The sequence below is a fragment of the Microcebus murinus genome, chromosome 16 (genome assembly GCF_040939455.1).
Source record: "Microcebus murinus isolate Inina chromosome 16, M.murinus_Inina_mat1.0, whole genome shotgun sequence".
Lineage (NCBI taxonomy): Eukaryota > Metazoa > Chordata > Mammalia > Primates > Cheirogaleidae > Microcebus > Microcebus murinus.
Window position 1 is genome coordinate 41,119,131 of NC_134119.1, and position 25,794 is coordinate 41,144,924.

The window sequence follows — 25,794 nt, forward strand, 5'->3', positions numbered from 1 at the left end:
GGCAACCGGCACAGCCTCCTGGGTCGCCGCGGTCGCCTTCCTCCGGGGCGTAATCAGACACGTGCCAGCTGCCGGGGGCTGCGGGGGCGTGTCTGGCCGGGGTGCCTGGCGCCCGCAGCTCACCCAAGCCAGCCTCACCTGTCTGTAACCTGACGCGCCGCGCGCCCAGCCCAGGGGACCCGGGAGTCTACACAGCGGTTTTCCCTGTCCTCTTCCGCCTTGGAATGGCCCGTGGGGACACAGCAGCCTGGTAACGGATTTCTCGGCGTGGCTGGCGTACTCTCGGCGCGCAGACGGGGCGCAGCTCTCCCGGGGCTGCGCAGGGGACCGGGGCGCCATGCCTCCAGGTCCGCCTTCGGGGAGTCACCCTCTGCGGACCGACTGAACGCCCAACTCCAGATTTTCGCTGAGGAAGACCAGCTAAGAATGAAAAAAGACTTTGATCCCGGTGAGCCGGAGGAGAAGGAAGAGGAAGACATTTCTGTAGTGGCGCAAGAAAACCAGGCTTCCTTCTTGTCTGTGAGGCTGATGGCGCAGCTTCTGGGAGACTCTGCACATGTATTTTTATCTGCCAACAAACGAGATTTGCTAGAAAGAAGAAACTTGAGTTGAATGAAAGAGTGAAAAATAAAGTAAACCTATGAAATCACAGAATTCTTCCCCCATCTCTAAAAATCTTCATTCAAAATTCCTTATTTTATAAAAGAGCCAGTAATCCCCACTAATAAAGCTTTTTTTTCCTTTTGCCTGATGTCAAGTCGATTAATTCCTGGACAACTTTGTCTATTTCCGTTATTTGAAAAGCTTATAGAATGGTGGGATAAAAGGTTAGAAACCTCAAAAGTAACCCAACGTTTATGGGTTTAGGGATGAAAACTAACAGATCACTTTTATTCCAAGATTGTTGGACGCCCACGTGCTGTATTTGTTAGGTGTTTCTTTGGGAGTAAGTAAGGAATTTTAATGTGTTTTTTTTTCTTTTTTTTTCTTGATTAGAATTGATAGGGGGTTATCAATACTGTTAACATATACAACTGAACCAGCTTTTGTCTTTGTTGACATTTAAGGTCGGTTTTCTAAGTATTATGAAAGGAGTTGAAAGAGCATCCCCGACAGGATAAAAAAAATGAACCCAAATCTTTATTTTTTCTTTTACTTGGAAGCATTGGGAGAAGAATGAACCCAAATCTTTAAAAATCTCAAGCCTGAAGTTGAAAGAGACAGGAGACAAATGGTCCACACTCCACCCAATTTGGGGAGTGAGGGGCCTGTATGGTATCCTTGGTAGGTCTGTATCCAGCCCTGCTTGAATACTTCCAGTTCTGGGAAGCTCACTATCTCAAACAGCAGCCTAGTCTCTGGTTAGACAAGAGTGATGTTAGAAAGCTTTTCTTTCTGCTTTGTGGAAATCTGCTTTCCTGCCTTTCCATCTCCCATCTTATTCTGTCCTCCCTCCCTCCCACTTTCAAATTCTTGAAAGCAGCCATCTGTGTTCTCACTTAAGACTTCTTTTCTACAGTAATGTAAAGTCAGGTTGAAAATAGACAGGTATAAACCTGCTTGGTGACATCTTCAGAGCATATGGCTATCAGGAGAGGTTGAGATGTTGGGAAAATATTCCAGAGGAAAAAATTTTAACTTTTTATTGAAGTATCTAGTACAGTATTAGAAACATGGACAAATAAGAACTACACAGCTTTATATAGTTTTACAAACTGAATTCACCGTGGAACCAGAACCCATGAAGAAGACAAGACTACCTGCTGTTTCATTCGACATTTGATCCTCTTTCTTACAGGTACAATAAAACACCCGCCCCCCCCCAAAAAAAAAAGAAAGAAAAAAAGAAAAAGAAATAAAGATTTTACAGGGAAAAACAACACTATCATTATTATTTGTAGTATTATTGTCTATGTGGAAAACTCAAAAGAATCTATAAATCATTAGAATTAATAAAAGTTTAGCAAGGTGACTGTATAAAAAAAGTCTATGTGTGTGTGTGTGTCAACTACAGTTCTACATGCTAGCAAGTCAGAAAAATAAAAGGTCTAATAAAAAATGATTTATAACAGCAACAAAAATACAAAGCACCTTGCAATACATTTTAAAAAATATTGTGCATGCTCTTTGTGATTAAAATTAGAAAACTTTATCAGAAGACATTAAAGAAGACACTAGTCAGTGGAAAGATTTACCATCCAAATGGATTAGAAGATTCAGAATAAAAAAGAGGCCCCAAATCCTCAAATTCATCTGTATATGTAATACAATTCTTTTTTTTTTTTTTTAGAGACGGGGTCTCGCTCAGGCTGGTTTTGAACTCCTGACCTTGAGCAATCCGCCCGCCTCGGCCTCCCAAAGTGCTAGGATTACAGGCGTGAGCCACCACGCCCGGCCTACAATTCTTTAAAATACTTGACGAAAGGTCTTTTTTTCGTGGGACCTGATAAACTTGTTCTAAAGTTCATGTAAAGAAAGAGTCAAAACACTCCTGAAGAATGACAAGGTGTGTAGATTTGATCCATCAGATACCAATGGTAATTAAAATGGTGTGGCATTGGTATACAGAGACAGCAGTACCTAACAGAGAGCCAGAAACAGCCCCACACACAGGTGTATACATTTGACTTGTGAGAGAGGGCATTGCAGAGTAGTGGGGAAAGATGTGGTATTCAATACATGGAACTGGAACAAGTGGTTATCCAGTTGAAGAAAAATAAGGGAGGTTGAATAATGCACATACATATCAATTTCTGGTGCATTAAACATTTAAATGTACACTGGTTAATGGTTTAAAAAAATCAAAATAAAAAGAATTAAAATTTTTAAAAAGTAAAACAACAAAACATTTAAATATGTGTGAATACATATACCTGTGTATATTCAGAGAGAAGAATATCTTTATGACCATAGGATATGAAAGAATTTCTTAAAATCCAAATGTAAACCATAAAATAAAAGATTTGATAAATATGACTGCAGAAAAATTAAGAATATCTGTTTATCCAAACACACAATAAGGAGAATGACAGGCTAAGCAACAAACTGAGAAAACTTCTTGTAACATATTTATGTTACAAATGATTAAAATCTAGAATATATAAAGAACTCTTATGAATCAATAAGAAAAAAACAAACTCAATAGAAAAATGGCAAAAGGCAAGAAAAGGCATTTCCAGGAAGAGAAAATATGAATGGTCACCAATATATAAAAAGTTGCTCAATCTCATTCATAAACAGGAGAATGAAAATTAAAATGAAGATGAAATACTGTTTCATATCAGACTGGCAAAATTTAAAAAGTCAGAATATACCAAGTATTGGTGAAGATATCAAGCAATGAGACCATTCACACAATGCAATGGGTGTGTGGATGGATTCAAACATTTTGGAAAGAGTTTTGACTTTATCTAGTAAAATGGAACATACACATTAAAAGGAGCCAGAAATTCCACTCCACATTGCTAATCTAGAAAAAGTCTTACACTTATGCACTGTGAGTCACAGACAAGAATACTCATAGTAGTAGCATTCATTATACTCAAAAAAATAAAATTCCAACCTAAAAAAAAGACACAACCCAAATACCTATAAATAACTAATTGGGTGACTAAATTGTGATAAAGGCATACAATGAAAATGAATGGGGCCCACAGCCACACACATCAATAAAGCCATACAATCACAAACATCGTTGAATAAAAAAAAACAAATTACAGAAAAATTGTATAAGATTAGAATTTATTTATTTATTTATTTACTTATTTAGAAACAGAGTTTCACACCGTTGCCAGGGCTAGAGTGATGTGGTGTCAGCCTAGCTCACAGCAACCGCAAACTCCTGGGCTCAAGTGATCCTACTGCCTCAGCCTCCCAAGTAGCTGGGACTACAGATGTGCACCACCTCCAGCTAATTTTTTCTGTTTTCAGTTGCCCAGCAATTTTTTTTTTATTTTGGCATATTATGGGGGTACAAATTTTAAGGTTTCAATAAATGCCCTTTCCACCCCCTCCCCCACAAATCTGAGTTTCCAGCATGACCATCCCTCAGATGGTGCACATCTCACTCATTATGTATGTATATACCCGCCCCCTCCCCCCTCCCACCTGCCCAATACCCTATTACTGTAGTACCTATGTGTCCACCTAGGTGCTGCTCAGTTAATACCAATTTGCTGGCGAGTATTTGTGGTGCTTGTTTTTCCATTCTTGGGCTACTTCACTTAGTAGTATGGGTTCCAGCTCTAACCAGGAAAATATAAGATGTGCTATATCACCGTTGTTTCTTAGAGCTGAATAGTACTCCATGGTATACATATACCACATTTTATTAATCCATTCTTGGATTGATGGGCACTTGGGCTGTTTCCACAGCCTTGCAATTATGAATTGTGCTGCTATAAACATTTGAGTGTAGGTGTCGTTTTTGTAGAGTGTCATTGGATCTTTTGGGTAGATGCCCAGTAATGAGATTGCTGGATCAAATGGTAGATTCACTTGTATTGTGCCCAGCAATTTTTTCTTATTTTTAGTAGAGACAGGGTAGGGGGGCACAGGTCTCGCTCTTCCTCAGGCTGGTCTCCAACTCCTGAGCTCAAGCAATCCTCCTGCCTTGCCCTTCCAGAGTGCTAGGATTAAAGGTGTGAGCCACCATGCCCAGGCTCAAATTATTTTTTAAAGCAGATAAAACAATATTCTATTTAGGAATACAAACATATATGTTAATGTAAGTCTGGAGCAGGCAGCTGCCTTTGCCACCAGCAGCTACCTAAGGATGATATCAACAGAGGAAAACAAACCAAGAGATGAAGAGAGCAGGACTGGGGCCTCAAGACAGTGCTGGATCCAGCCTACCTGAAGCAGACTTTACCCCTGGAGTGGTTGAATAAATTTTTCTCTCTCTCTCCTCTCTGTCACTTTCTCTCTCTCTTAATTCAGTTGGAACTGTGCTTTCTTACTTGCCATCAACTAAATACCTATTAAAATGACACTTGCTCATTTCTATGCTCTCCCAGTGACTCATGGACAAGATAGTGTGTGACCTTTTCCAATGAACTACACACTGGCCCTGCAGAGGCCACCAGGCCACAATAACTTTTTAGCTTACTCTCAGGAGGCAGAGGGTATGGTTCTGTAAATTAAGCATATACGTGTGAAACAGCAAATCTATGGTACCATTTAGGGCACCATAAAAATATAAATGAAAACTGACAGGTTGAGAGTGTGTTGATTATCATTTTAAGAATTATTTAAGATGCTTAAGATGCTTACAGGTGTGTATGAATCCAGACCCACAAACTCAGGTGTGTGGATAATGTCACATGATTGTATTTTCTTTAATCTGACTCCACGGTTCCATCCCAGGGTGGTGATATTGCCACACAGCCATCTTCTTCCCCCTGAGCTTTAAACCCAGTCCCCAGGGAGGGGCATGAGGGTCCTCACTGCTCTCTGGATCCTGAGCCTCTGTGCTCCCCAGCGTGAGCAACCTGCATTCTCTCCCACCATGGTCCCGTGCCTGCGCCTCTCCCTTCCTCACTCAAGAATTTTGCTTTCTTTAAAGACTGCAAGAGAAGTGCCTTCAAAAGACCTTGCTGTCTCAGAGTAGACCCCTCAAGATAAGAAAACAAGAAGGAACAGCTATCTGATTGGTACTGATGGAAGAAAAATCACTAGTAGAACAAAACACAAATTAATATTGCAATAATTTTCCTACCACAAGCTTTTCTCAACAATGAACTCATTATTGCCTTTCAACCATGTGCACAGCTATGTGCTGTTTAGGGGTATTTCCTGTTTGAGGGGTAAATGTTACCGTGGAAGCCCCAAATGGGAAAATTATTCTCTCTTTAATTCTTTTGATCCTTCTGATTACATATAGAAGGTCTTAGCTTGGTGCTAATAGGTCTGTAACACCTTACTAACACTAGCTAACCTCCCTTTAAAGAGCAAACCAACCTCAGATTCTTTGGCAGGTAAGCAATGAGTATCTGGCTAAAATTTAATATTATTTTGTTGGTCTATATCAATGTCTTTTCAGCTTTCCCTCTGTTTATGGCAAGTGATATTGGCTTCCCATTTTGAGTAGCAATGTAAAATTTCTTTCTTAAGTACACTTATTGAGTGATGAGTTGAGTTAAAAATAGCTATTAAGTAGGTAACATGTGTTAGTCTAGATTGTCTAAGAAGCAGATGCCAGGAAAGGATTAGACGTGCAAGAAATTTATTAGGGGGAATGTCTGCAAGAGAAACGGAGAGGGAGCCAGGAGAAGGGGAGGGGTTTGAGAGCTGGGGGACTATAAGGGAGGGCCAGCCCCTATGACCAGCTGAGAGCAGGAAGGCAGGAAGGGAAATTGGGTGACACATCCTAGTCTGCAGGCAGTTCTAAGGCAGGTTTGGCAAGGTCTGTCACCTGTCAGAGGAGCCCCATGATGGGCCCACCTGGGCACCCTACTCTTCTCAGCCACTGGCTGGAGCTGCCCATGGGAAGCAGGAGCTCACTCCTACACCATGATGTCTTCGGAGCCCCAGGTCTGTCACATTCCCTGCAGCAGAGATGGGGGTGGCACATTCTCATGGCCACCATGGGAGGGAATGGGCGGTGCCTCCATGGAGCTGAAACCCTGCAGTTGGTGTCACAAAAAAAGATTTGGGGGCAGCACAGTTCTAAAAGCCTTTTAAATGAGAGAGGCTGATCTTCCTCCTTGCTCTCTCCACTGTGGTGGGCTGAAAAATGCACCCATCACCCCCGAAAGATACCTGTGTCCTGATTCCTGGAAATGTTAATCTTACCTTATTTGGAACAAAGATCTTTGCAGATGTAATTAAATTAAGGATTTTGAGATGAGGAGTTTACCCTGGATTGCCTGGGGTGGGGCTAAATGCCATTATAAATGCCCTTATAAGAGAGAAACAGGTATACATAGGCAACGGAATACAATTTAGTCATAAAAATGAAATTTGGTCATTTGCAGCAACATGGATGAGCACAGACAACCTTATATTAAGTGAAATAAGCCAGGCACAGAAAGATAAACACCACATGCTCTCATTCATATGTGAAAGTCTAAAAAGTTGATCTCGTATAAGTACAGAGTAGAATAGTGGTTACCAGAGACTGGGGAGATAGCGAGAGGTTGGTTAAGGAATAAAAAAGTACGGCTAGATCGGAAGAATAAGTTCTAGTGTATAGCAGTATAGTGTGACTATAATAAACAATTTATTGTATATTTTCAAATAGCTAGAAGAGCAGATTTGGAATGCTCCTAATGCAAAGAAATGATACGTTTGAGGTAATGGATATGTTAATTACCTGATTTGAGCATTACACATTGTATATATGTATTGAAATACCACACTGCACCTTGTAAATATGTGCAATTATTACCTGCCAATTAAAAGTAATAAATAGAGACAGAGACAGAGGGAGATTACACAGACAGAAGAAGAGGAAGCCATGAGATCATGGAGATGGAGATTGGAGTGATGCGGCCACAAGCCAAGAAATGCCAGTAGCCACCAGAACTTGCAAGAGGCAGGAATGGATTCTGCCCGAGAGTGTCCACAGGGAGCTTGGCCTTGAGCAGCAACACCTTGATTTTAGCCCAGGGATATACTGATTTTGAACTTCTGGCCTTTGGAACTGTGAGAGAATAAATTTCTGTTGTTTTAAGCCACCACTTTTGTGGTCATTTGTTACAGCAATCAGAGGAAACGAATACACCCATCATCCCTTCCTCTCTTCCCCTCTCTGCTTTCTTTTTGTGCTTTCCTCCTCCTAGTTTTGATTCTCTTTAATCACCTTGTGTGGTTTTTATTTCTAGTTCTCTCTTTACTCAGCACAAGTAAATCTACTTGCTAACCAATGACCCTGATGTTCCTATTTTTCAGGAGAATTGTGTAACTGTCTCTGAATGTTTCTTCTGTTTTGTTTTCTCTCTTTGTGGCTTCCTTCACTTTTCCTATGTAGATCTTCTACTAATCACAACTTTCCCCAAACCTGTAACTCAAATCACATTCATTTCCCCAACCTGTGTTAGGTGATAGGGACCCAAAAGGTAAACAAATCTTGGTTCCTGGCCTCAAAGGGTCATAATATAGAAGAAGGAGACAGAAAGGGACATTAAAAAGAGTCCAAGATCAGGCACAGTGGCTCATACCTGTAATCCCAGCACGTTGGGGAGCAGGGGGATCGCTTGAGTCAAGGAGTTTGTGGTCACAGTGAACTATGATCAGGCCACTGCACTTCAGCCTGGGCAACGAGGTGAGACCCTGTCTCTAAAAAATATAAAATTAAATTTAAAAAGAGTCCTGATGTCTTCCATGTGTTTTACTAAAAGCCTGTATTGTGTATTGTTGTGCAGAGGAGGTAACTGTTAATTCTATTGTAGTGTGAAAGGTGAGGAAGTTTCTTTAGAAGAGTTGATTTTTGAGTCCTGACTTCCCAATCAGCAATGGCCACCATCCCTCAAACATTGCTGTATATCTACTATGTACAAAGTACTGAGCAATTCCCTGTAGCTAACATAATGTGGCAAGCAGTTTTTTGCCTATTAAGTATCTGTTCCCTACTTTTTTTTTGACAACAGAACTCTAATTTTATTTGGCACAGTAATGTACCCAGTTCAATGATCTCTCTTCCACTTTGCCTTTCAGCAAGCCATACCATGTGACAGTTTCAGTCAACGAGTCATAAGCAGAACCCTGCTTGGATGTGATGTCTGGAGGAGTGGCAGCCATCTTGTGACAATGAGGATGCCAGCATGCCAATGAAAGCCCAGGTGCCAAAGTTGGCAGTGCAGAAAGGAAGAGCCTGGGCCTTTGAGGGCACACTTGAACAACTGAAACTATGCCTGAAACTATCTATTTTTATATTCCTTATAATGAAGAAAAATACCCTCTATTGTTTAAGCCAGTGCTATTTCTTGCAGCCAAACGAGTATCTAAGACATTAATATTTTGATAAAGCCTGATATAGAGGATGTTGGAGGAAGAAGAGAAAGAAAGCATGTATGAGCTTTTATAATAAAGAGTAGGGTTTATTTCACAGCTGAATGACATTGAGACTTTCTCCTTGATATTTCACTGTCCCTTCCTTTTGAACTTTGGCAGGTTCTAGACAGCTTTGACCAATAGAATATGGTGCAAGTGATGCTGTGTCAGGTTTTAGGCTGTGAGAGATTGGAAATTTACACTTCCCGTCTCTGAGTGCTCGCTCTGGGGGAAGCCAGGGGTCATGTAAGAAGTCCAAGTACCCTGAGAGAAAGCCCAAAGTGAGCTACAGGGAGAGGCCCCATCGAAAGGGAGCTATCTCTGACCAGCTCTAGCTGCTCCAGCCACCGTAGTCGAGGGCCAGGCATGTGAGTGAAGATGACCCCAGCCTCTGGCACCATCTGACTGTTACTGCATGAGCCAAGACACAGCTGCCCGGCTGAGGCCATTAACCCCCCCAGAACCATAATAGATAACAAGTAGTGTTTTAACCTCCAAGCTTTGGGGTGGATTGTTACAGCAATAGGCATCCAGGACTGGTAGATACAACTACTGTCACCACTTTAGAGATGGGGAGATGGAGACTTAGAGAGGTTCTCCTGTAAGAGCATCATGCCAGGATGTGGCCAGCCTAGATGTGAGTCCTTGCTGTCTGATCCAGCGGTCTTGTTTGGAGAGAGCTTGGAAAGGAAAGGGTGCCAAGGGAGTTGAGGGTAGAGAAGTGTCCCCAGGCTGTAGAGGTCCTGGGGACCTTAGCCTGAACAGTTCTGGGGAAGGAAACTGGGCAGACTCAAAACTGCAGTGGGTATAGCCATGAATGGAAGGTAAGGACATGAAAAAACGGCAGAGAGAATTCCTTCAGGAAGGTTGGCAATGAAAAGGAGAGAGGCAGGCTCCCACCTGGAAAGAGCATCTAGTGTCGGAAGTGTTATTTATTTATTTATTTTTTAAGACAGAGTCTCACTCTGTTGCCTGGGCTACAGTGCCGTGGCATCAGGCTAGCTCACAGCAACCTCAAACTCCTGGGCTCAAGCAACCCTCCTGCCTCAGCCTCCTGAATAACTGGAACTACAGGCATGCGCCACCATGCTCGGCTAATATTTCTATATATTTTTAGTTGGCCAATTAATTTCTTTCTATTTTTAGTGGAGACAGAGTCTCGCTCTTGCTCAGACTGGTTTCAAACTCCTGACCTTGAGCGATCCTCCCGCCTGGGCCTCCCAGAGAGGAAGTGTTATTTTTATTTAAACTTATTATGAAAAGTTTTAAATATACATAAAGCAGAATAGTATAATGAAGCCCCAGGCACCCATCACCAACAATAATCATCAAATGGCTCCTTCCACTGGGATTATCTTGAAATACATCCCAGATACATAATTTCATCAGCTAATATTTCAGTTTGTATTCCTAAAATACATAACTGCAACACCAGTATTGTTGATGTGTATCATAAATATCTTTCAGATTCCCCCTCCATCTTACTTTTCCCTTGCAATTTATTTGTTGAAGAAACCAGGTTAGTTATCCAGTGGGCTTTCTCACAGTCTGGATTCCACTGATTCTGTATCTCTGGTGCTAGCATGTTCCTTAGTCCTTTGTATTTTCCAAAACTAGTTGTTAGATCTAGAAGCTTGGTTAGACTCAGGGTCGATTTTTTTGGTGAGGATGGGTCAGGTGGTGTTGAGTCCTTCCATCAGAATGCTCAGAATGTTTTGTCCCTCTTTTTGGTGATTTTAGGCTGTTATGACCATTGCGATATCTATTATTTCATTAGGATTTATAGATTGCTGATGCTCTAATTCTATCATTCCTTCTTCATTAACTAGAATACTTACACAATAAAGAGAAACTTCTCCTCATCAATAATTCAATCCCTAAGATAGAGTTTATAGGAAAGGTAAGATAAGTGCTTTGTTCTGGAAGGGTCAGTTTTACATGAGACAGACCTCTCACGACATCACTGTTCTTTCTTGGCATAGGATTTTCCAGCCTAGCATCATAATCTCTCCCTCCCCAGGCTCTCTCTCCTTTTGTCATACTTGTCTGGAAAAACCCTATCTGAAAAGCCTGTGTCACCCACCCTTTCTGGGCCTGTCTCTGAGCTGGAGAAAAACTATAAACCATGGCTGCCTGGTTGCATGAACCTCAAGCACAGATTCAACACAGTGCCCCAGGAAATTATGTTCTCTAAGAATTGATACCTGAGATGTAACTAGTGAGACTGAGGAACTACATTTCTGTTTTTATTTAATTGTAATTAGTTTAAATATAAGCAGTCCCATGTGACTAGCAGCTACTACTGTATTAGACAGCACAGACTATAGAACATTTCTGTAATCACAAAAAGTTCTATTACTCTGGTCTGGAAAATTTGGCTTCCTGCTCCCCAAGACAACCAGTTCATAGACTTTTCCCTTTGCCTCAAATCTCCCCATGGTTTTCTCTACCTCCATTTATTCTTCCTTGAAAATAAGATTATAGAAGCTTCCAGATGACCTCTCCATTCTCTATTGAGAATACAGGAGCTCCCTGATGGAAGCTTCCTCAATCTCCCACCTCTAATCCTCTAGACCTGTGCACACCAGCCACTGTGGATAAATAAAATGCCCATCTTCCTGTTGGAAGCCAAAGCCTTTGTGATGCTTCAAATACGGTTTCCTTTTGAATGATCAAGGACTTTGTCCCTTCACTTACCCCCTTCCCCTCTGCCTCATCCATCTCTCCCACCTGACCAGATCACGCCCATCAGCGAGCACGTCTGCAGTTATCTTTCATCTTTAAAAATTCTCCCGTATCCCCACTCCCCACTCAGTTCTCTGATTCCCGTTCATAGACCAGCATACTGAAAATGTTCATTCTGGGGGTGCTTCTCAAAGTGTGGTCCTCAGGGTAGCCACATCAGCATCACCTGAGAATGTGTTAGAAATTCAAATTCTTGGGCACCACCCCAGATTTATTGAGCCAGAAACTCTAGGCCCAGAAATATGGGCTTTACAAGCCCTCCAGGTGATCGTGATAATTGAGAACCACAATATGTGTTCTACAACACATGCTTGCACGCTTTCACTTTCCATGTGCTCTTTCTTCCACGGAACATCCTCCACTTTGGCTTCATTCTCGACTCTTCTTCGGAGTGTGGCCTTGGCTCCTTTCATTTTTCCTGACTTCATTCTCTCCCAAGGAGATCCTGCCCATTCCTTAGTGTTACATCTCATGGCCTTCAAAGTCAAATATGCAACCCACACCTTTCCTAGAGTTCCAGATTCTCCTGGGTCCAATTGTTTACTTGATATGTCCATCCAAATGTCTCATAAACATCCCAGTAAACCTGAAAATATCTTGATGTTCCCCCTAAATCTCTCCTTCCCCATGTCCCTGCTCCAGGCTTCTCTATTTCAACAGCTGGTGTTCATTCAGCAGCCCCAGCAAGAAACCTCAAGGTCATCTTTGTTTCTTCTTTCTCTCACCACCCCTCCCCATCATGCCAATTCTAACCTCCCTGGCTGTCTTATCGATAGCCCCACTGCCATCATACTCATCCCAGCCCCCAGCATCACTTGTGTCCCAACTTGTCGTTCCCAGCCTGTGCCTTCCAATCCATTTTCTCCATAGTAAGAAAAAGGAACTTTTTGAAAGTTAGACTAGATCATGCTATACTGAAACCCTTCAGTGATGCTCTACCACAAGTAGAGAAGACTCCAGACTCCTTCCCGAGCCCACTAGGCCCTGCATGGCCAGGCTCCTGTCTCCTTCTTCAACCCCATCTCCTTCCTACCTGCCTCTGGCTGCCCTTGATCCAGTCTCATTGGCCTCCTTCCCTACTTCCAACAACCCAAGTTTCTTCTCACCTCAGATCCTCAGTTATTAATTGTCTTCCCATTGTTCCTTTGTCATCCTTCAGGTCTTAGATCAAATGTCACCATCACAGAGAGTTCTTCTGCCCTCTTGAGGCATGTCAGGCACAGGCAAGGTGTGGAAGGGCAATGGGGGTAGAAGCGGAAGGAACTCCAGCAACCTGCCTCTGACATCAGTGATCGCACTGAAAGGGCGGGAAGAAAATGAAGACTATATGGCCAGGATACACGATTCTCTCTTCTTTCCTCAGAGAAGAGACACAATCATTTTCTAGAGTAGTTGTGTAGGGATTTGGCCTCTGGGCCTGGAAGAAGTCCTCAGGCAGCCTCAGGACTATATATTTCCCTTGAAGTCCTGAGCCCAGGGAATGGATGTGTTTCTTTTTGCCTACTCAGCTGTTAGGGGGAACACCACACCTCCATGCCCAGGCTGTGTTTTTGGCTGTGGCTGATTCCACACTGCAGCTGCAGAGGTAGACCAATGACCTAGAACTGGCTAAAGAGCTGCAGACATAGGGTGTCACCCATTTGCCTTGCTTCATGATAGCTAGGCCCTTGGGAAGGAGGACTGTGCCACTCCTTCCTTAGTCCACTGTGTCTTGGCCATGTCGTTCAACCACACGTCATTCTTCAAGACGATGCTGTGCTCCCCTTGGTCCTCTGTGATGACTCCTCCGTCTCCCTCTCTGCTTCCATGGACTGACGCATTACTGCGACTCCCAGGGGCAGTGCCTCTCACACAATGTCCTGATACGTCTCTCCCACATCACTCTGGCCTTTCAACTCCTATTTCCCATTTGCTAGTAGCCATGCCTCCTTCACTTTTCCAGGTAGTTTGTCTAGAAGGATTGGGCTCTCTTTCCCAAGGATGTCTAGTGCGAGTGATATCAGGCCTATCATGAATGATCTCAGTTTTTTCATCTCGCTCCCCACCTACCTCTTGCCTGTCTCATTCTCTAAGTTCATTTCTTGATGGTGGAGGCTAATTCCTTCTGGAGTCAATAAAATTGTGGGGATACCTTTCAAAGCTTGTATCATACCTGTTTCCCTTCACTTTGACCAACAAAGCATTCCTGCCTTTCAAAAGATGAAGATCGTACTGCTGAACTGTCAGGAATCCCTCTCTTGATAATCAAGTTGCTAAATCTTTTCTGGTGCCGAGAGTAGTCAGATCTGTGGCTGAATCGTGCATGTTATCTCTAGAGACAACTTTTTGTTCTTGCTCCAGTAAGGATCATCTCACCTATGCTCTATATCACGTGGGCATTCCAAAGAATTCCTTTTTTCCTGTTCATGACGAAGCTGCTGTTGTTGCCTTGTGAGTTCTCTCATTCTTGAGCAAACAGTTCAGCTTCTTAGGATGTTCCTGGCCTTTTCATTTCTCTGTAAGTGTTCCCTTTCTTCCTGTTCACCAATTATTCTAATGCATTCTCACTCTTGACACTTTGTTTCTGCAATCTTCCTTCCTAATCATTTTTCTTCCTCTTTAAGATTTCTCCTGGCTGTGTTTCAGAACGAAATGTTCTCTCAATCTTTCTTCATTCATCTTTTCAAAAGGCAAGATCTCTTTCCTTCTGTAGTCTTTGTCCCCCCCCCTTTTTTGGTCTAAGCTAGCTCTCTCCTTTTCCTTTCTTCTTTCATGAATTTTCTCCTATCTTCCTCTTCATGATGGCCTACGATGATCTCTTTTAGTTCGGTCTAATATTACCATATGTCCTGGACTCTTTAAGCTAATTTTCTTATTTTGTTCACTTTTTAAAATTGATTCTGAAGTTTGGCCCCTGCCTCATTATCATTTTTCTCATCTATACCTTCTATTTTCTAAGTATCCTTGCTTTTTTTTTTTTCATATTTCTCATAAGAACTTTTCTCTTCTTTTTTGACAGAGGTGTGAGTCTTGCTACTTCTATCACTCCTTATTTTTTATCTGCAGAACTACTTGAATTAGTCTTTCATCACTTTCTTTCTTCATTTCTTTCTTCAAAATATTGCTGCGCACAGTGGCTCATGCCTGTCATCCTAGCACTCTGAGAGGCTGAAGTGGGAGGGCTGCTTTAGATCAGGAGTTCAAGACCAGCCTGAGCAAGAGTGAGACCCCATCCCTATTAAAAATGGAAAAATTAGCCAGGCATGGTGGCATGTGCTTGAAGTCTCAGCTCCTCAGGAGGCTGAAGTAGGAGGATTGCTTGAGCCCCAGAGTTTGAGGTTGCTGTGAGCTATGACGCCACTGCACTCTAGCCTGGGCAACAGAGCAAGACTGTCTCAAAAACAAAAAAAGTAGCACCTTTTATTTTTTCAACAGAATTCAGGGGTCCACATAGCTCAGTGCAATGAAGATGTGGAATGCATCTGGACACTTCTGTGCTTGAAGACATAGTTACAATGACGTAGCATTTTGCTCCAGGACTTTGAGCATTTGTAACTACTTTTGCACTCAGAACCTTTCCATATTTGCCAAAGAGGTTCTTCAAATGAGCAGCTTGGTGTTAGACGCAAGTGCACCAACCCAGATATTTTTAGTTGTGTTTCCACTGCTACAGCTAGTACTACTTATAATTCCTTTGTCACCTTTAGATGATGTCTTGCTGTCTTTAGATTCTTTTGAAGAGCTTTCTCATTTCTTCTTTCTCACTGTCTTGGACTGTTAGAAAACTATCATCTTCACCTCCTTGAGGTTCAATTTTCTGACTTCCGACATCCTCTTTTTCTATTGCTTCTGCCTTTACTAATTCATGAGCTCTCTTGTTCTCTTTTGCAGAAAGAAACTCCTTGGAATGTGCATTTTCTTCGTCATTTTCACCAAATTCTTCAGAGTTCTTTAGTTCATCATTTCCATCTTGTTTGTGTGCCTCCTGATTCTCCAGTTCACACTCTTTGACAAAAGCATTGTCTTCCACAGAAGATGGCTTTTAAGGCAAGTAGGCGACAGTCTACTGGGGAGTAGCCATGATAACCAGCTACTGGGGAGTAGCTGGGCAGGGGAGTAGCCATGATAACCCAGCATTCAAGTAAAGCATCCCCAGTTCATAGACTTATGTAAATCAGTGGCAGTTCCATGCCAAGAGGAAGTGGCTCTGGATTTAAGCCATTTAAGGGTGGACGTCCATGATTATTCTGAAATGGTTTTAAGATAATTTATTGAAATATATGGTAAACTTTACTTGACTACTCATAAAGAGGAACTCTGACTTGCTTGAGGATTGTCAGGCTTTTCTTTTTTTAATTTAATATGATTGCTTATCTCAGTTTGGAGATGTTTAAATAGTTTTGTGTATCATTCAACTTTTTTTCTTGCAACACCAACACCTATTTGAAAAAATTGGGATTGAACTGTTTTGTTTATTTTTTTTTTTTTGAGACAGACTGTCACTCTGTCACCCAGGCTGGAGTGCAGTGGCATCATCATAGCTCACTACAACCTCAAACTCCTGGGCTCAAGCAATCCTCCTGCTTCAGTCTCCCAAGTAGCTGAGACTATAGGCACACTCCATCATGCCCGGCTAATTTTTTTATATTTAGTAGAGACGGGGGTCTCGCTCTTGCTCAGGCTGGTGTTGAACTCCTGAGATTAAGAGATCCTCCCACCTTGCCCTCCCAGAGTGCTAGGATTACAGGTGTGAGCCACCACGCCTGGCCGATTTTGAAGGCTGTTTAAGCTTAAAACTCTACTGTACAATTTTTAGAAAATAAGACTGTTCTTTTCATTTCTGAGCATTATTAATATGTAACCTATTTTTATGGAAAGTATTGTTACATTAAGTGCATCTGTGTATCCTGGTTTAAAAAAAATGTAATCTTTTTTGAAATAAACCTTCATATTCTGCAAGAAAAAAAAAAACAACTAACAACACCTAAATATAATTGGGTATTTTTCCCACTAACTCATAACTGTGAGCTGTTGATGGCTTAATATAATCACATTCTTACTTCTGGTCTAATAAAACAGCTATTTACTCATGCTCTGGGTAAAGGTAAAGGTGCATTTGGGAAGGCATATAAGTTGAATCCAATACAGCATATTTTACAGTATAAAATTCAAACTAGGAAAGATAGTTTCATTGATTAACAAGTGGTAGGGAAAAGGAAGGAAGAAAAGTATACTAATTTTATCATTGTTCATAGTAAGAAACTAACATCTAACTCAATATCTAAAGGCATAGAGAATTGAGCCTAAATACATTGTATAACATAACATATATTCGCCAGAACAAAAATATAAACTTTCCCAATGATCCGAAGAAACAGGTGAGAAAAGACAACTCTCCTATGCAAAAGAAATCCAAAATACTATGTAGATACTTAACCTATGTTAGGTTTCTATTGTTGCTGTAACAAATTACCACATATATGTAATGGCTTAAAGCAATAAAAGTTTATTATCTTACGGTTCTGGAGGTCAGACGTCTGACAGGTCACACTGGGATAAAATTAAAGTGTCAGCAGGGCTGCGTTCCTTTCTGTAGGCTCTAAGGGAGAATCCCCGTTCTTGCCTTTTCCAGCTTCTAGAAACTTCCTGCTTTCCTCTGCCCATGGCCCCCTTCCATCTTCAAAGCTAACAATGGCAAGTTGAATTCTTCTCGTATCCATCACTTGGATCTCCTCTATCTGCCTCCCCGTTCTACTTTTAAGGACCCTTGTGAACACATTTGGTCCACCTGGATATTACAGGATAATCTCCATATTTTAAAATTAGTTAAGAAGCAACGTTAATTCTATCTGGAACCTTATGTCATCTTTGCTTGCAATGTAACATCTTTATAGGTTCCGAAGATTAGGATGTGGACCTTTTTGGGAAGGACATTATTCTGCCTACTGCACCACCCTCCAGGTTATGGAATACAACTCCCCACTCCTTGAGTGTGGTCTGTGCAGGGACTTCCTTCCAAAGAGTACAATATAGAAATGGGAAGCAAAAGAGTAACCCTACAGTAGAGAAGCCTGCAACATCTTCTCAGCCAGGTGATCAAGGTCAACATCCACAGTAATGAGTCATGTTGATAGCCTGCACCCTAGATAAGATGATGAAAATAGTACTTTGCCTCTGTGGTATTCTGTCCCCAAACCCATAACCCCAGTCTAATAATGAGAAAAACATCAGACAAATTCTGATTGAGGAAATTACTACAAAATACCTGGCCAGTACTCCTCAAAATTTGTTAAGGTCATGAAAAACAAGGAAAGTCTGAGAAGCTGGAACAGCCACAAGGAGCCTAAGGAGAAGCAACCACTCAATGTAATGTGGGATCCGGGAGAGACATTAAGGAAAGACTGAGGAAATCTGAATAAGATGTGGACTTTAGCTAATAATAACATATCCATATTGGTTTATCAGTTGTGATGGATATACATACTAATGGAAGATATTGATAATAGGGGAAATTGGGCAGAGGATATATGAGAACTCTCTGTACTATCTCCACAATCTTTCTGTAAATTTAACATTGTTCTAAAAACTAACATTTATTTTTAAAAAATAAGAGTTGAAGTTTTAACCTCTGCCCATTTAAAAGACAGGGGCTCTTAGCTTGCTTCAAACTCAGTTACAAACTCCTTACAAAAAGACACAACTAAAATAAAGTAAAAGCAAAGTTTCAAAAATTATCTTTTAAAAATTACTTAGGAGGGGGGAGGATTAAGAGAAGTTGGTTAATGGGTACAAAAATACAGTTAGAAGGAATAAGTTCTAGTATTTGATAGTATAGGAGGGAAATTATAGTTAAATAATTTATTGTATACTTCAAAATAGCTAGAAGAGAATTGTAACATTCCCAACACAAAGAAAAGAAGAACTGTGATGTTCCCAGCACAAAGAAAAGATATCCCATTTACCTTGACTTAATCATTACACATTGTATACATGTATCAAAATATCACATGTACCCCCCAAAATATGTACAACTATAATAACTCAATTTTAAAAAGATTAAAAAAAAGACTTAGTGTAACAGAGTAGTCACCCTTTCTCCCATAGATATGGAAAGGAAATATTGACACTGGGGAATTTGTAACAGAGAGCATGGCCTGGAAAAAATGGCAAAAACATTTTGCCTTTTTAAAACATTCTCCACTCCTTTTTGAGAACTAAAACCTGCATCCCCGCCTCAGGCCAGTGGCTGGGAGGGGCAGGGTACTGTCTTTGTTCTTTGTGCTACAGGAGATGGGTCAGCCCAGACCTGGACCTGGCAGAGAGAGGTCCTGGATGGAGGTCAAGGGATTGTCTTTAGCAGGGATGGGACAATTAGAATCATCAACTGTGGCTGAACAGCAATTGCCTGAAGCTGAGAACCTACCCTTTAAAAGCTCGGCACTTCTGCTTATTATTAGGACAATGGCATCTCAGACAAGAGCCTCCATCCTTCTTCTTTGCTGGCAAAGTAATAAAACTTCTCTTTCCTTCTCCCCAAACCACTTGTTCTCATTCTCGGAGACAAGTGCTGAGCTTTATGGTAACATTAGGACCAAACCGTTTACCAGTGAAATACTTCAAGGGTCCAAGTTATTAAGGATCAGCTAATTCTTATGTAATGTATATCTCTCTACTGTATACAATAAGAAGAAAAAGCTTTTTAAAAAATTTTCCAAAGGAAAAAAAATCATAAGAGCCAGACACCAAGAACTAAGCAGGAGACCCATACAATACTTTAAAAAATAAAATACATTTTTACTGTGTTGTAGTTGGGTTTGAAAATAAAGGGGAAAAAAAAAACTTAAAAAAAAACTATAGTAAATGAATCAAGAAAAAGAAATAAAGATCTTCTTTTCAAAGTTACGAAGGTAACTAAGAGAAAAATTCAAGAATAAAATAACAGGAGAAACAGAGGATAGAAACAGGGTATGCAAAGATGCTAAATTATAATATTCATGTTAGATGTTGTCTATATTTGGCACATCAACAAATAAAAGAACGGTCATTACAGTCAACATCTGTGGGGATTTGGGGTGGTATAGCTTCCATCCATTCTACTCCCAGTAACAGCTTGGAATTCTGTTTGGATATCTACCCTTTCCCAGCCTTGTTCCATGTGGTTTGGGTGGAGTTGTCTCCAACTCGGCTTATCTGTTCCTGCCCAATGAGTCAACCTGCCCAATGACAGCTTTAGCCTGTGGCCCAGGACTCTGTACCTGCAAAACTTTTTTTACTTTTGCAGGGACAGTATCTGTGAAATAGAGTATGTTTAATGTTAAGAGGAGCTCTGGGTACTATTTTATTTCTATGTTTATGGACTTGATATTCTCTTTCATTTGTCAGAAGAGGGAATGTTGTCTTGCCTAGGTGGGCCAGAGAAGGCCCCAGTCCCTGCTATGGGAAAAGACTCCTGGTGGATGGTATAGAGGAAGGGTATAGGACATTTGTTGTCAGCATCCTGTGGCATGCCATACACATTCCCCTGGCAAGCACCCCTACACACTGAGGGCTGCTTATTGCAAACACCTCCAAATCCTCTGCCTGAAAGCAGGTATGCTCCCCTCTACCCCTCAACATCAAGGTAGGCTGGCAGCTACCAGGGCAGCTGAAAGTTTGAAAGTTCGTACCGATGACAGCCAAGGAGTTAGTACATCAACACTGCAGTTTCCTTTCACCTCTGTCAGGGTAACTCTGAGGCATCCTCGGTAACCCGAGCAGGTTTGTTGCCCTGTGCTTTCAGCAAGTCAACATTCTAGACACCGGGTTGCAGGGTAAGGCCATCCATTGAGGGGATGGGAGGAAACCTCACATCTGCCTCCCCGAGGAGTCTGGCGCTAGGGATTTTAAAGGGTCTGTAGTGGGCCAAGGTGTGGGGATCCTAGACTGGTTGAAGAGTTCAGGCTGGAGTCATGGGGCAGGGAGACCAGGAAACTACACTCTCGCGCTGATTCCGCTCCTCTGTGGGGGCCTTCAAATTGGCTGTCACTGTTCTGCTGGAATTCGGGAGCTGAACAATATCTTCAGCAATTCCGGCACGTAATTCTTGTTAACCCTGTGAGGACGGTTCCTCCACACTGCCTCCCAGAGTTTCCTACCCAGGAGACTTGTTGATCGCACACCCTTTCCCCACCGGCTCTCTCTCCTTTCTTACCTTGCTTCTCTACTCCCTTGAGGTCATCTCTTAAATAAACTACTTGCAGTTGAATACTTGCTTCGGGGTCAGACGCTGGGAGAACTTACATTAAGATCCACCCAGTTCCACTCCGTAAGGACAGCTGGGTTTTGAATTCCTTGAAACATCCCTCCGGCTCTTTCCCTCCACGTTCCCATGGCCGCTCCATCCGGGCTCCCGTAGAGCACGTGGATCAGACCCGGCCAATCAGCACTTATCTTTCCGCAGTCAGGGGGATTGGCTCAAGGGCAGCATGTGACCTGTCTGGAGCCAATGAGATGTAAGGAGGCTTTTGCGGGGGAGAGAAGCAACTGGCTCTTTTCACCGTGAGCGTGGGAGGATGGAGGCTAGATTTGCTGTGTGGTCTTGCCAGCTCGTGGGAAAACGGAGCCTCTAGAGAGCGCTGCTGGGTGCTGAGAAACCAGGCCCTGTGGTCATGCTTGAGCCCCTGAATCAAACTGTGCTTTAAGCCAGAATTATTCTAAGAGTTTTCAGTTAAATGAGCCAGGAAATTGCCTATTTAGTTTGAACCCATTTTGAGTTGTTACTAAGATTCCTATTGGATGCAAGATGAGGAGTGAGAACTGGGCCTGTCCCTGGGTCTCCCGTATGAGAAGGAAAGATGGTTGTCTGCCTTGGCTCTGTGCCAAAGCAGGTGTGTTCAGACAGGCGTGGTCGGAATTGATCTCAGTTTGCAGAGGAGAGAAAACCCACATAGGCCTCTCTGGTCCCTGAGGGGCCAGGCACTCCCGGCCCAGGGGGTCAGGCCTGGGCGAAGGAGGGGTGGCCAGGACGTTCAGCTGGGGCTTCCTATAGGAACTCAGAAGCAGGAACTAAACAAGCTGCACACAGTTCCAGATGGACACTAAACCCATGTAGGATTGGACACTAAACCCAGGTTAGATTAGGATTGTAATCTAAACCCAGGTAGGATTAAAAGTCAGCAGATCCCCGCTCTTCTTCTGGGAAAGTCTGAGCCGTAGACAAATCAGGATTTACATGAAAGCAGAGTCTGATTCCTGAAGGTGACTTTGGGGAAACAGGAACCTTCCCCTACTCCACAAAGATCTATCCACCAATTGGCCCATGCCAAATTGAGACACAGTACTCCCCCTCCAACCAAGTATTGCCCCAAATTACAATGCCAATGCTTCTGCATGAGGTGGCACTATTAACTATTATCAAACTTTAATACTTAAGTGTTATTTATTACAGAATTTCACAGAGAGCAGAGTATGTAGGGGGCATGAGGTAAAAGAATCTAGAGGGAGGTGTACAGCCACAGAGGATAAAGGATTGTGAGCTGGGAACCCCAGTGTGTTTAGAGTAGACTTTAGGACTGATAACAGGGGAGAGGGAGTTGCATGGGATGTTCTCTTTCTCAAAAATAAGAAAATTGTTTTGGCTGGCATTAACTTATACTTTAAGCGTTTACCTGATTTTCTGAGTCCCACTTTAGGCCAAGTCTGCCCATGCCCTTGCATTTACTTTTGCACTACAATGGCAGAACAAAGTAGTTGCCAGGGAGACTACGACCTGCAAAGTCTACAATATTCACTCTCTCGTCCTTTACCAAAAAAGTTTGCAGACTCCTTGAAGCCAGTGGTTCTCAAACTTGAGTATGCATTGGAATTCCCTGGAGGGCTTGTTAACATACAAATTTCTGAGCCCCATCCCCAGAGTCTTTGATATATTTGGTCTGGGCTGGGACCCAAGAATAGTTGGCCCTTGAACAACATGGGTTGAACTGCATGGGTCCACTTATAAGCAGATTTTCTTCAGCCTCTGCCACCCCTGAGATAGCAAGACAACCTCTCTTCCTTCTCCTCCTCAGCCTACTCAGCGTGAAGTCAATGAGGATGAAGACCTTTATGATGATCCGTTTCCACTTAATGGATAGTAAATGTATTTTTCTCTTCCTTATGATTTTCCTAATAACATTTTCTTTTCTCTAGCTTACTTTATTGTAACATAGTATATAATATATAACATATGAAATATGTGTTAATAGACTGTTTAGGTTATTAAAGGTTTTCAGTCAACAGAAGTCTATTAGTGGTTAAGTTTTGGGTGAGCCAAAAGTTATGTACAGATTTTCTACTCCAATATTACAGACTGGAAATGTAGCCTCTGGTTAGGCAGCCATATATCCAGGAAGATGGAAAATAGATTTGAAAGGACAGCTAGCAGGCTCAGAGGACTGCATTATTTTCTAGTGACATAAAAAAACACAAAGGGGCTGGGCGCGGTGGCTCACGCCTGTAATCCTAGCTCTCTGGGAGGCCGAGGCGGGCGGATTACTTAAGGTCAGGAGTTCAAAACCAGCCTGAGCAAGAGCGAGACCCCGTCTCTACTATAAATAGAAAGAAATTAATTGGCCAAATGATATATATATAAAAAAAAAAAATTAGCCGGGCATGGTGGCGCATGCCTGTAGTCCCAGCTACTTGGGAGGCTGAGGCAGAAGGATCGCTTGAGCCCAGGAGTTTGAGGTTGCTGTGAGCGAGGCTGACGCCACGGCACTCACTCTAGCCTGGACAACAAAGTGAGACTCTGTCTCAAAAAAAAAAACCACAAAGGCTTAGTTCTCTCTTATACTACATGTTCATGCCAAGTAAGCTAGAAGCTATCTCCAGGTTGCTGTTGTCCCCACTTTAGGATCCAGGTTAAAGGAGCAAGTGCTACATTTTTCAAATTTTGCTTTTTAAAAATTTATATTGGAATACAACATGTATATAGAAGAGTGAGCAAATCAAAAGTATATAGCTCAGTGGCTTTTCACAAAGTGGAACACACCCATATAACCAATGCACACACAAGAAATAGAAGATGACCCTTGCATCAAAAGTTCCATTATCCTTCATCTAGTAACCATCCCTCCATCAAGGGTAACTACCATCATGCCTAAGCCACAGATTAGTTTCCTGTTTTTGAACTTTGTATATCAAGTGTTGGTGGAGACGTGGAGCAACCAGAACTCTCCTACACTGTATATCATACTGTCAGTATTCTTCTGTATCTGATTCTTTCATTCAACATTTTGTTTGTGAGTTTTATCTGTGCTGTTGCATATAGCAAACATACAATAAATTTCTATTTTGGCTTTTTTTTTTTGCATTGCTGTTTAACATTCCATAAATGGACCATTCCACCATTGATGAACAGTATTTCTTTCCAGTATTTAACTATTATTAATAGTATTTCTGTGAACATTATAATACATATCTTTTGGGGAACATATATTTGCACTCCTCTTGTAGACATACATCAAATGTCGGGATGGTATTGCTGGATCATAGTGATCACAGTGATAGGGTAGGTGTATGTTCAGCCTTACTAGTTATTGCCAAACAGTTCTCCAAAATGACTGTACCAATTTACACCCTCATTAACAGTGTGTTAGAGTTCCAGTCGCTCCACATTCTCACCAACACTTAGAACTTCAAGCCCTGAGTCTGATCCAGTTGGACTTTGCTGTAAAGCACATAGACCAATTTTCATTTTCAAAAGCCACAGGATGCCTGGAGAGACACACCTGCCATGTGTGATGAGTATGACATCTCATCCAGTGCTCTCCAGTCACTGGGCCAGGAAGCTCAAATTGGCAGCCCGCCAATCCAGATATAAAATTTGGACATTTCATATAAAAATCTATTTTTCTTCTGGAAAAAAAAAGTAATAGCCCGTGTTTCCTCATGACTAAAAATGTGTGGAGTGTCGATGGCTCCCAATTCATCCATTAGCACTCTTCCCTACATCTTCCATGGTGGTCTCCATTCATTTACTTGAGTTCCCTGACCACAGCAGATGACTGGGTTTCATGCAGTGGACTCCCCAGCCTCCCTCCATCCACGATCAAGGTACCCAACATAGCCAACCAAGCCATGCCTTACCCCTGGTGGGACATGAGAAATGATTTGGAAATATTTTCTCTGCCCCGAAATGTCTCCACTGTTACAACTTTTACTTTGTATTAAGAATTGCTCTCTTCCTGTGGGTATATCTTTTTTTTTTTTTTTGAGACAGAGTCTTGCTTTGTTGCCCAGGCTAGAGTGAGTGCCATGGCGCCAGCCTAGCTCACAGCAACTTCAAACTCCTGGGCTCAAGCAATCCTTCTGCCTCAGCCTCCCAAGTAGCTGGGACTACATGCATGCGCCATCATGCCCAGCTAATTTTTTCTCTATATATTAGTTGACCAATTAATTTGTTTCTATTTATAGTAGATACAGGGTCTCGCTCTTGCTCAGGCTGGTTTCGAACTCCTGACCTGGAGCAATCCGCCCGCCTCGGCCTCCCAAAGTGCTAGGATTACAGGCATGAGCCACTGCACCCGGCCTGTGGGTATATCTTAAATAGAATAAAAACTACCGGGAATGATGAAACAGTAAATCATCCTTTTGCTGGTGAATACCTTGTGTTTTAGCTATTGTTTTGCTGTTTAACAAACTATCCCAAAACTTAGTGGCTTAAAACATTTTATTTGAACATGATTTGTGGGTTAGTAACATGATCATAACACAGTGGGAATAGCTCATCTCTGTTCAGTGATGTCTGGGGCCCCAGATGGAATGACTCACATAGCTGAGGTCTGGCTGGAACAATTCATCTGGGGTGATATATCTAGGCCTCAGTCCCTGCTGTTGGTGGGGTTCTTCAGTTTTCTTCCATGTAGCCTCTCATGAAGTAATATTGGGCTTCCTCACAGCATGGTCGTCTCAGGGTAGTTAGACTCTGTGCATGGAGCTGGCTTCCCAGGGAGCAAAAGCAGAAGCTGCCAGGCCTTTTCCAGGCTTAGGTCTGGAGCTGGCACATCGTCATGTATGCTGCATTCTATCGGTCAAAGAAAGTCACAAGTTCAGCTCATATTT

At 42.2% G+C, this 25,794-nt stretch overlaps 1 long non-coding RNA gene and 1 pseudogene across 1 annotated transcript; one reads left to right on the plus strand and one right to left on the minus strand.

Annotated features, from left to right (window-relative positions):
• Positions 1-13,334: 13,334 nt before the first annotated feature.
• Positions 13,335-15,456, minus strand: LOC105880372 (SAFB-like transcription modulator; annotated as a pseudogene).
• Positions 15,457-21,290: 5,834 nt separating this feature from the next.
• LOC142861164 (uncharacterized) lies at positions 21,291-22,844 on the plus strand. Its single transcript, XR_012912543.1, has 2 exons — positions 21,291-21,581; positions 22,761-22,844. It is a non-coding gene; the product is annotated as an uncharacterized LOC142861164 (long non-coding RNA).
• The last annotated feature ends 2,950 nt before the right edge of the window (positions 22,845-25,794 follow it).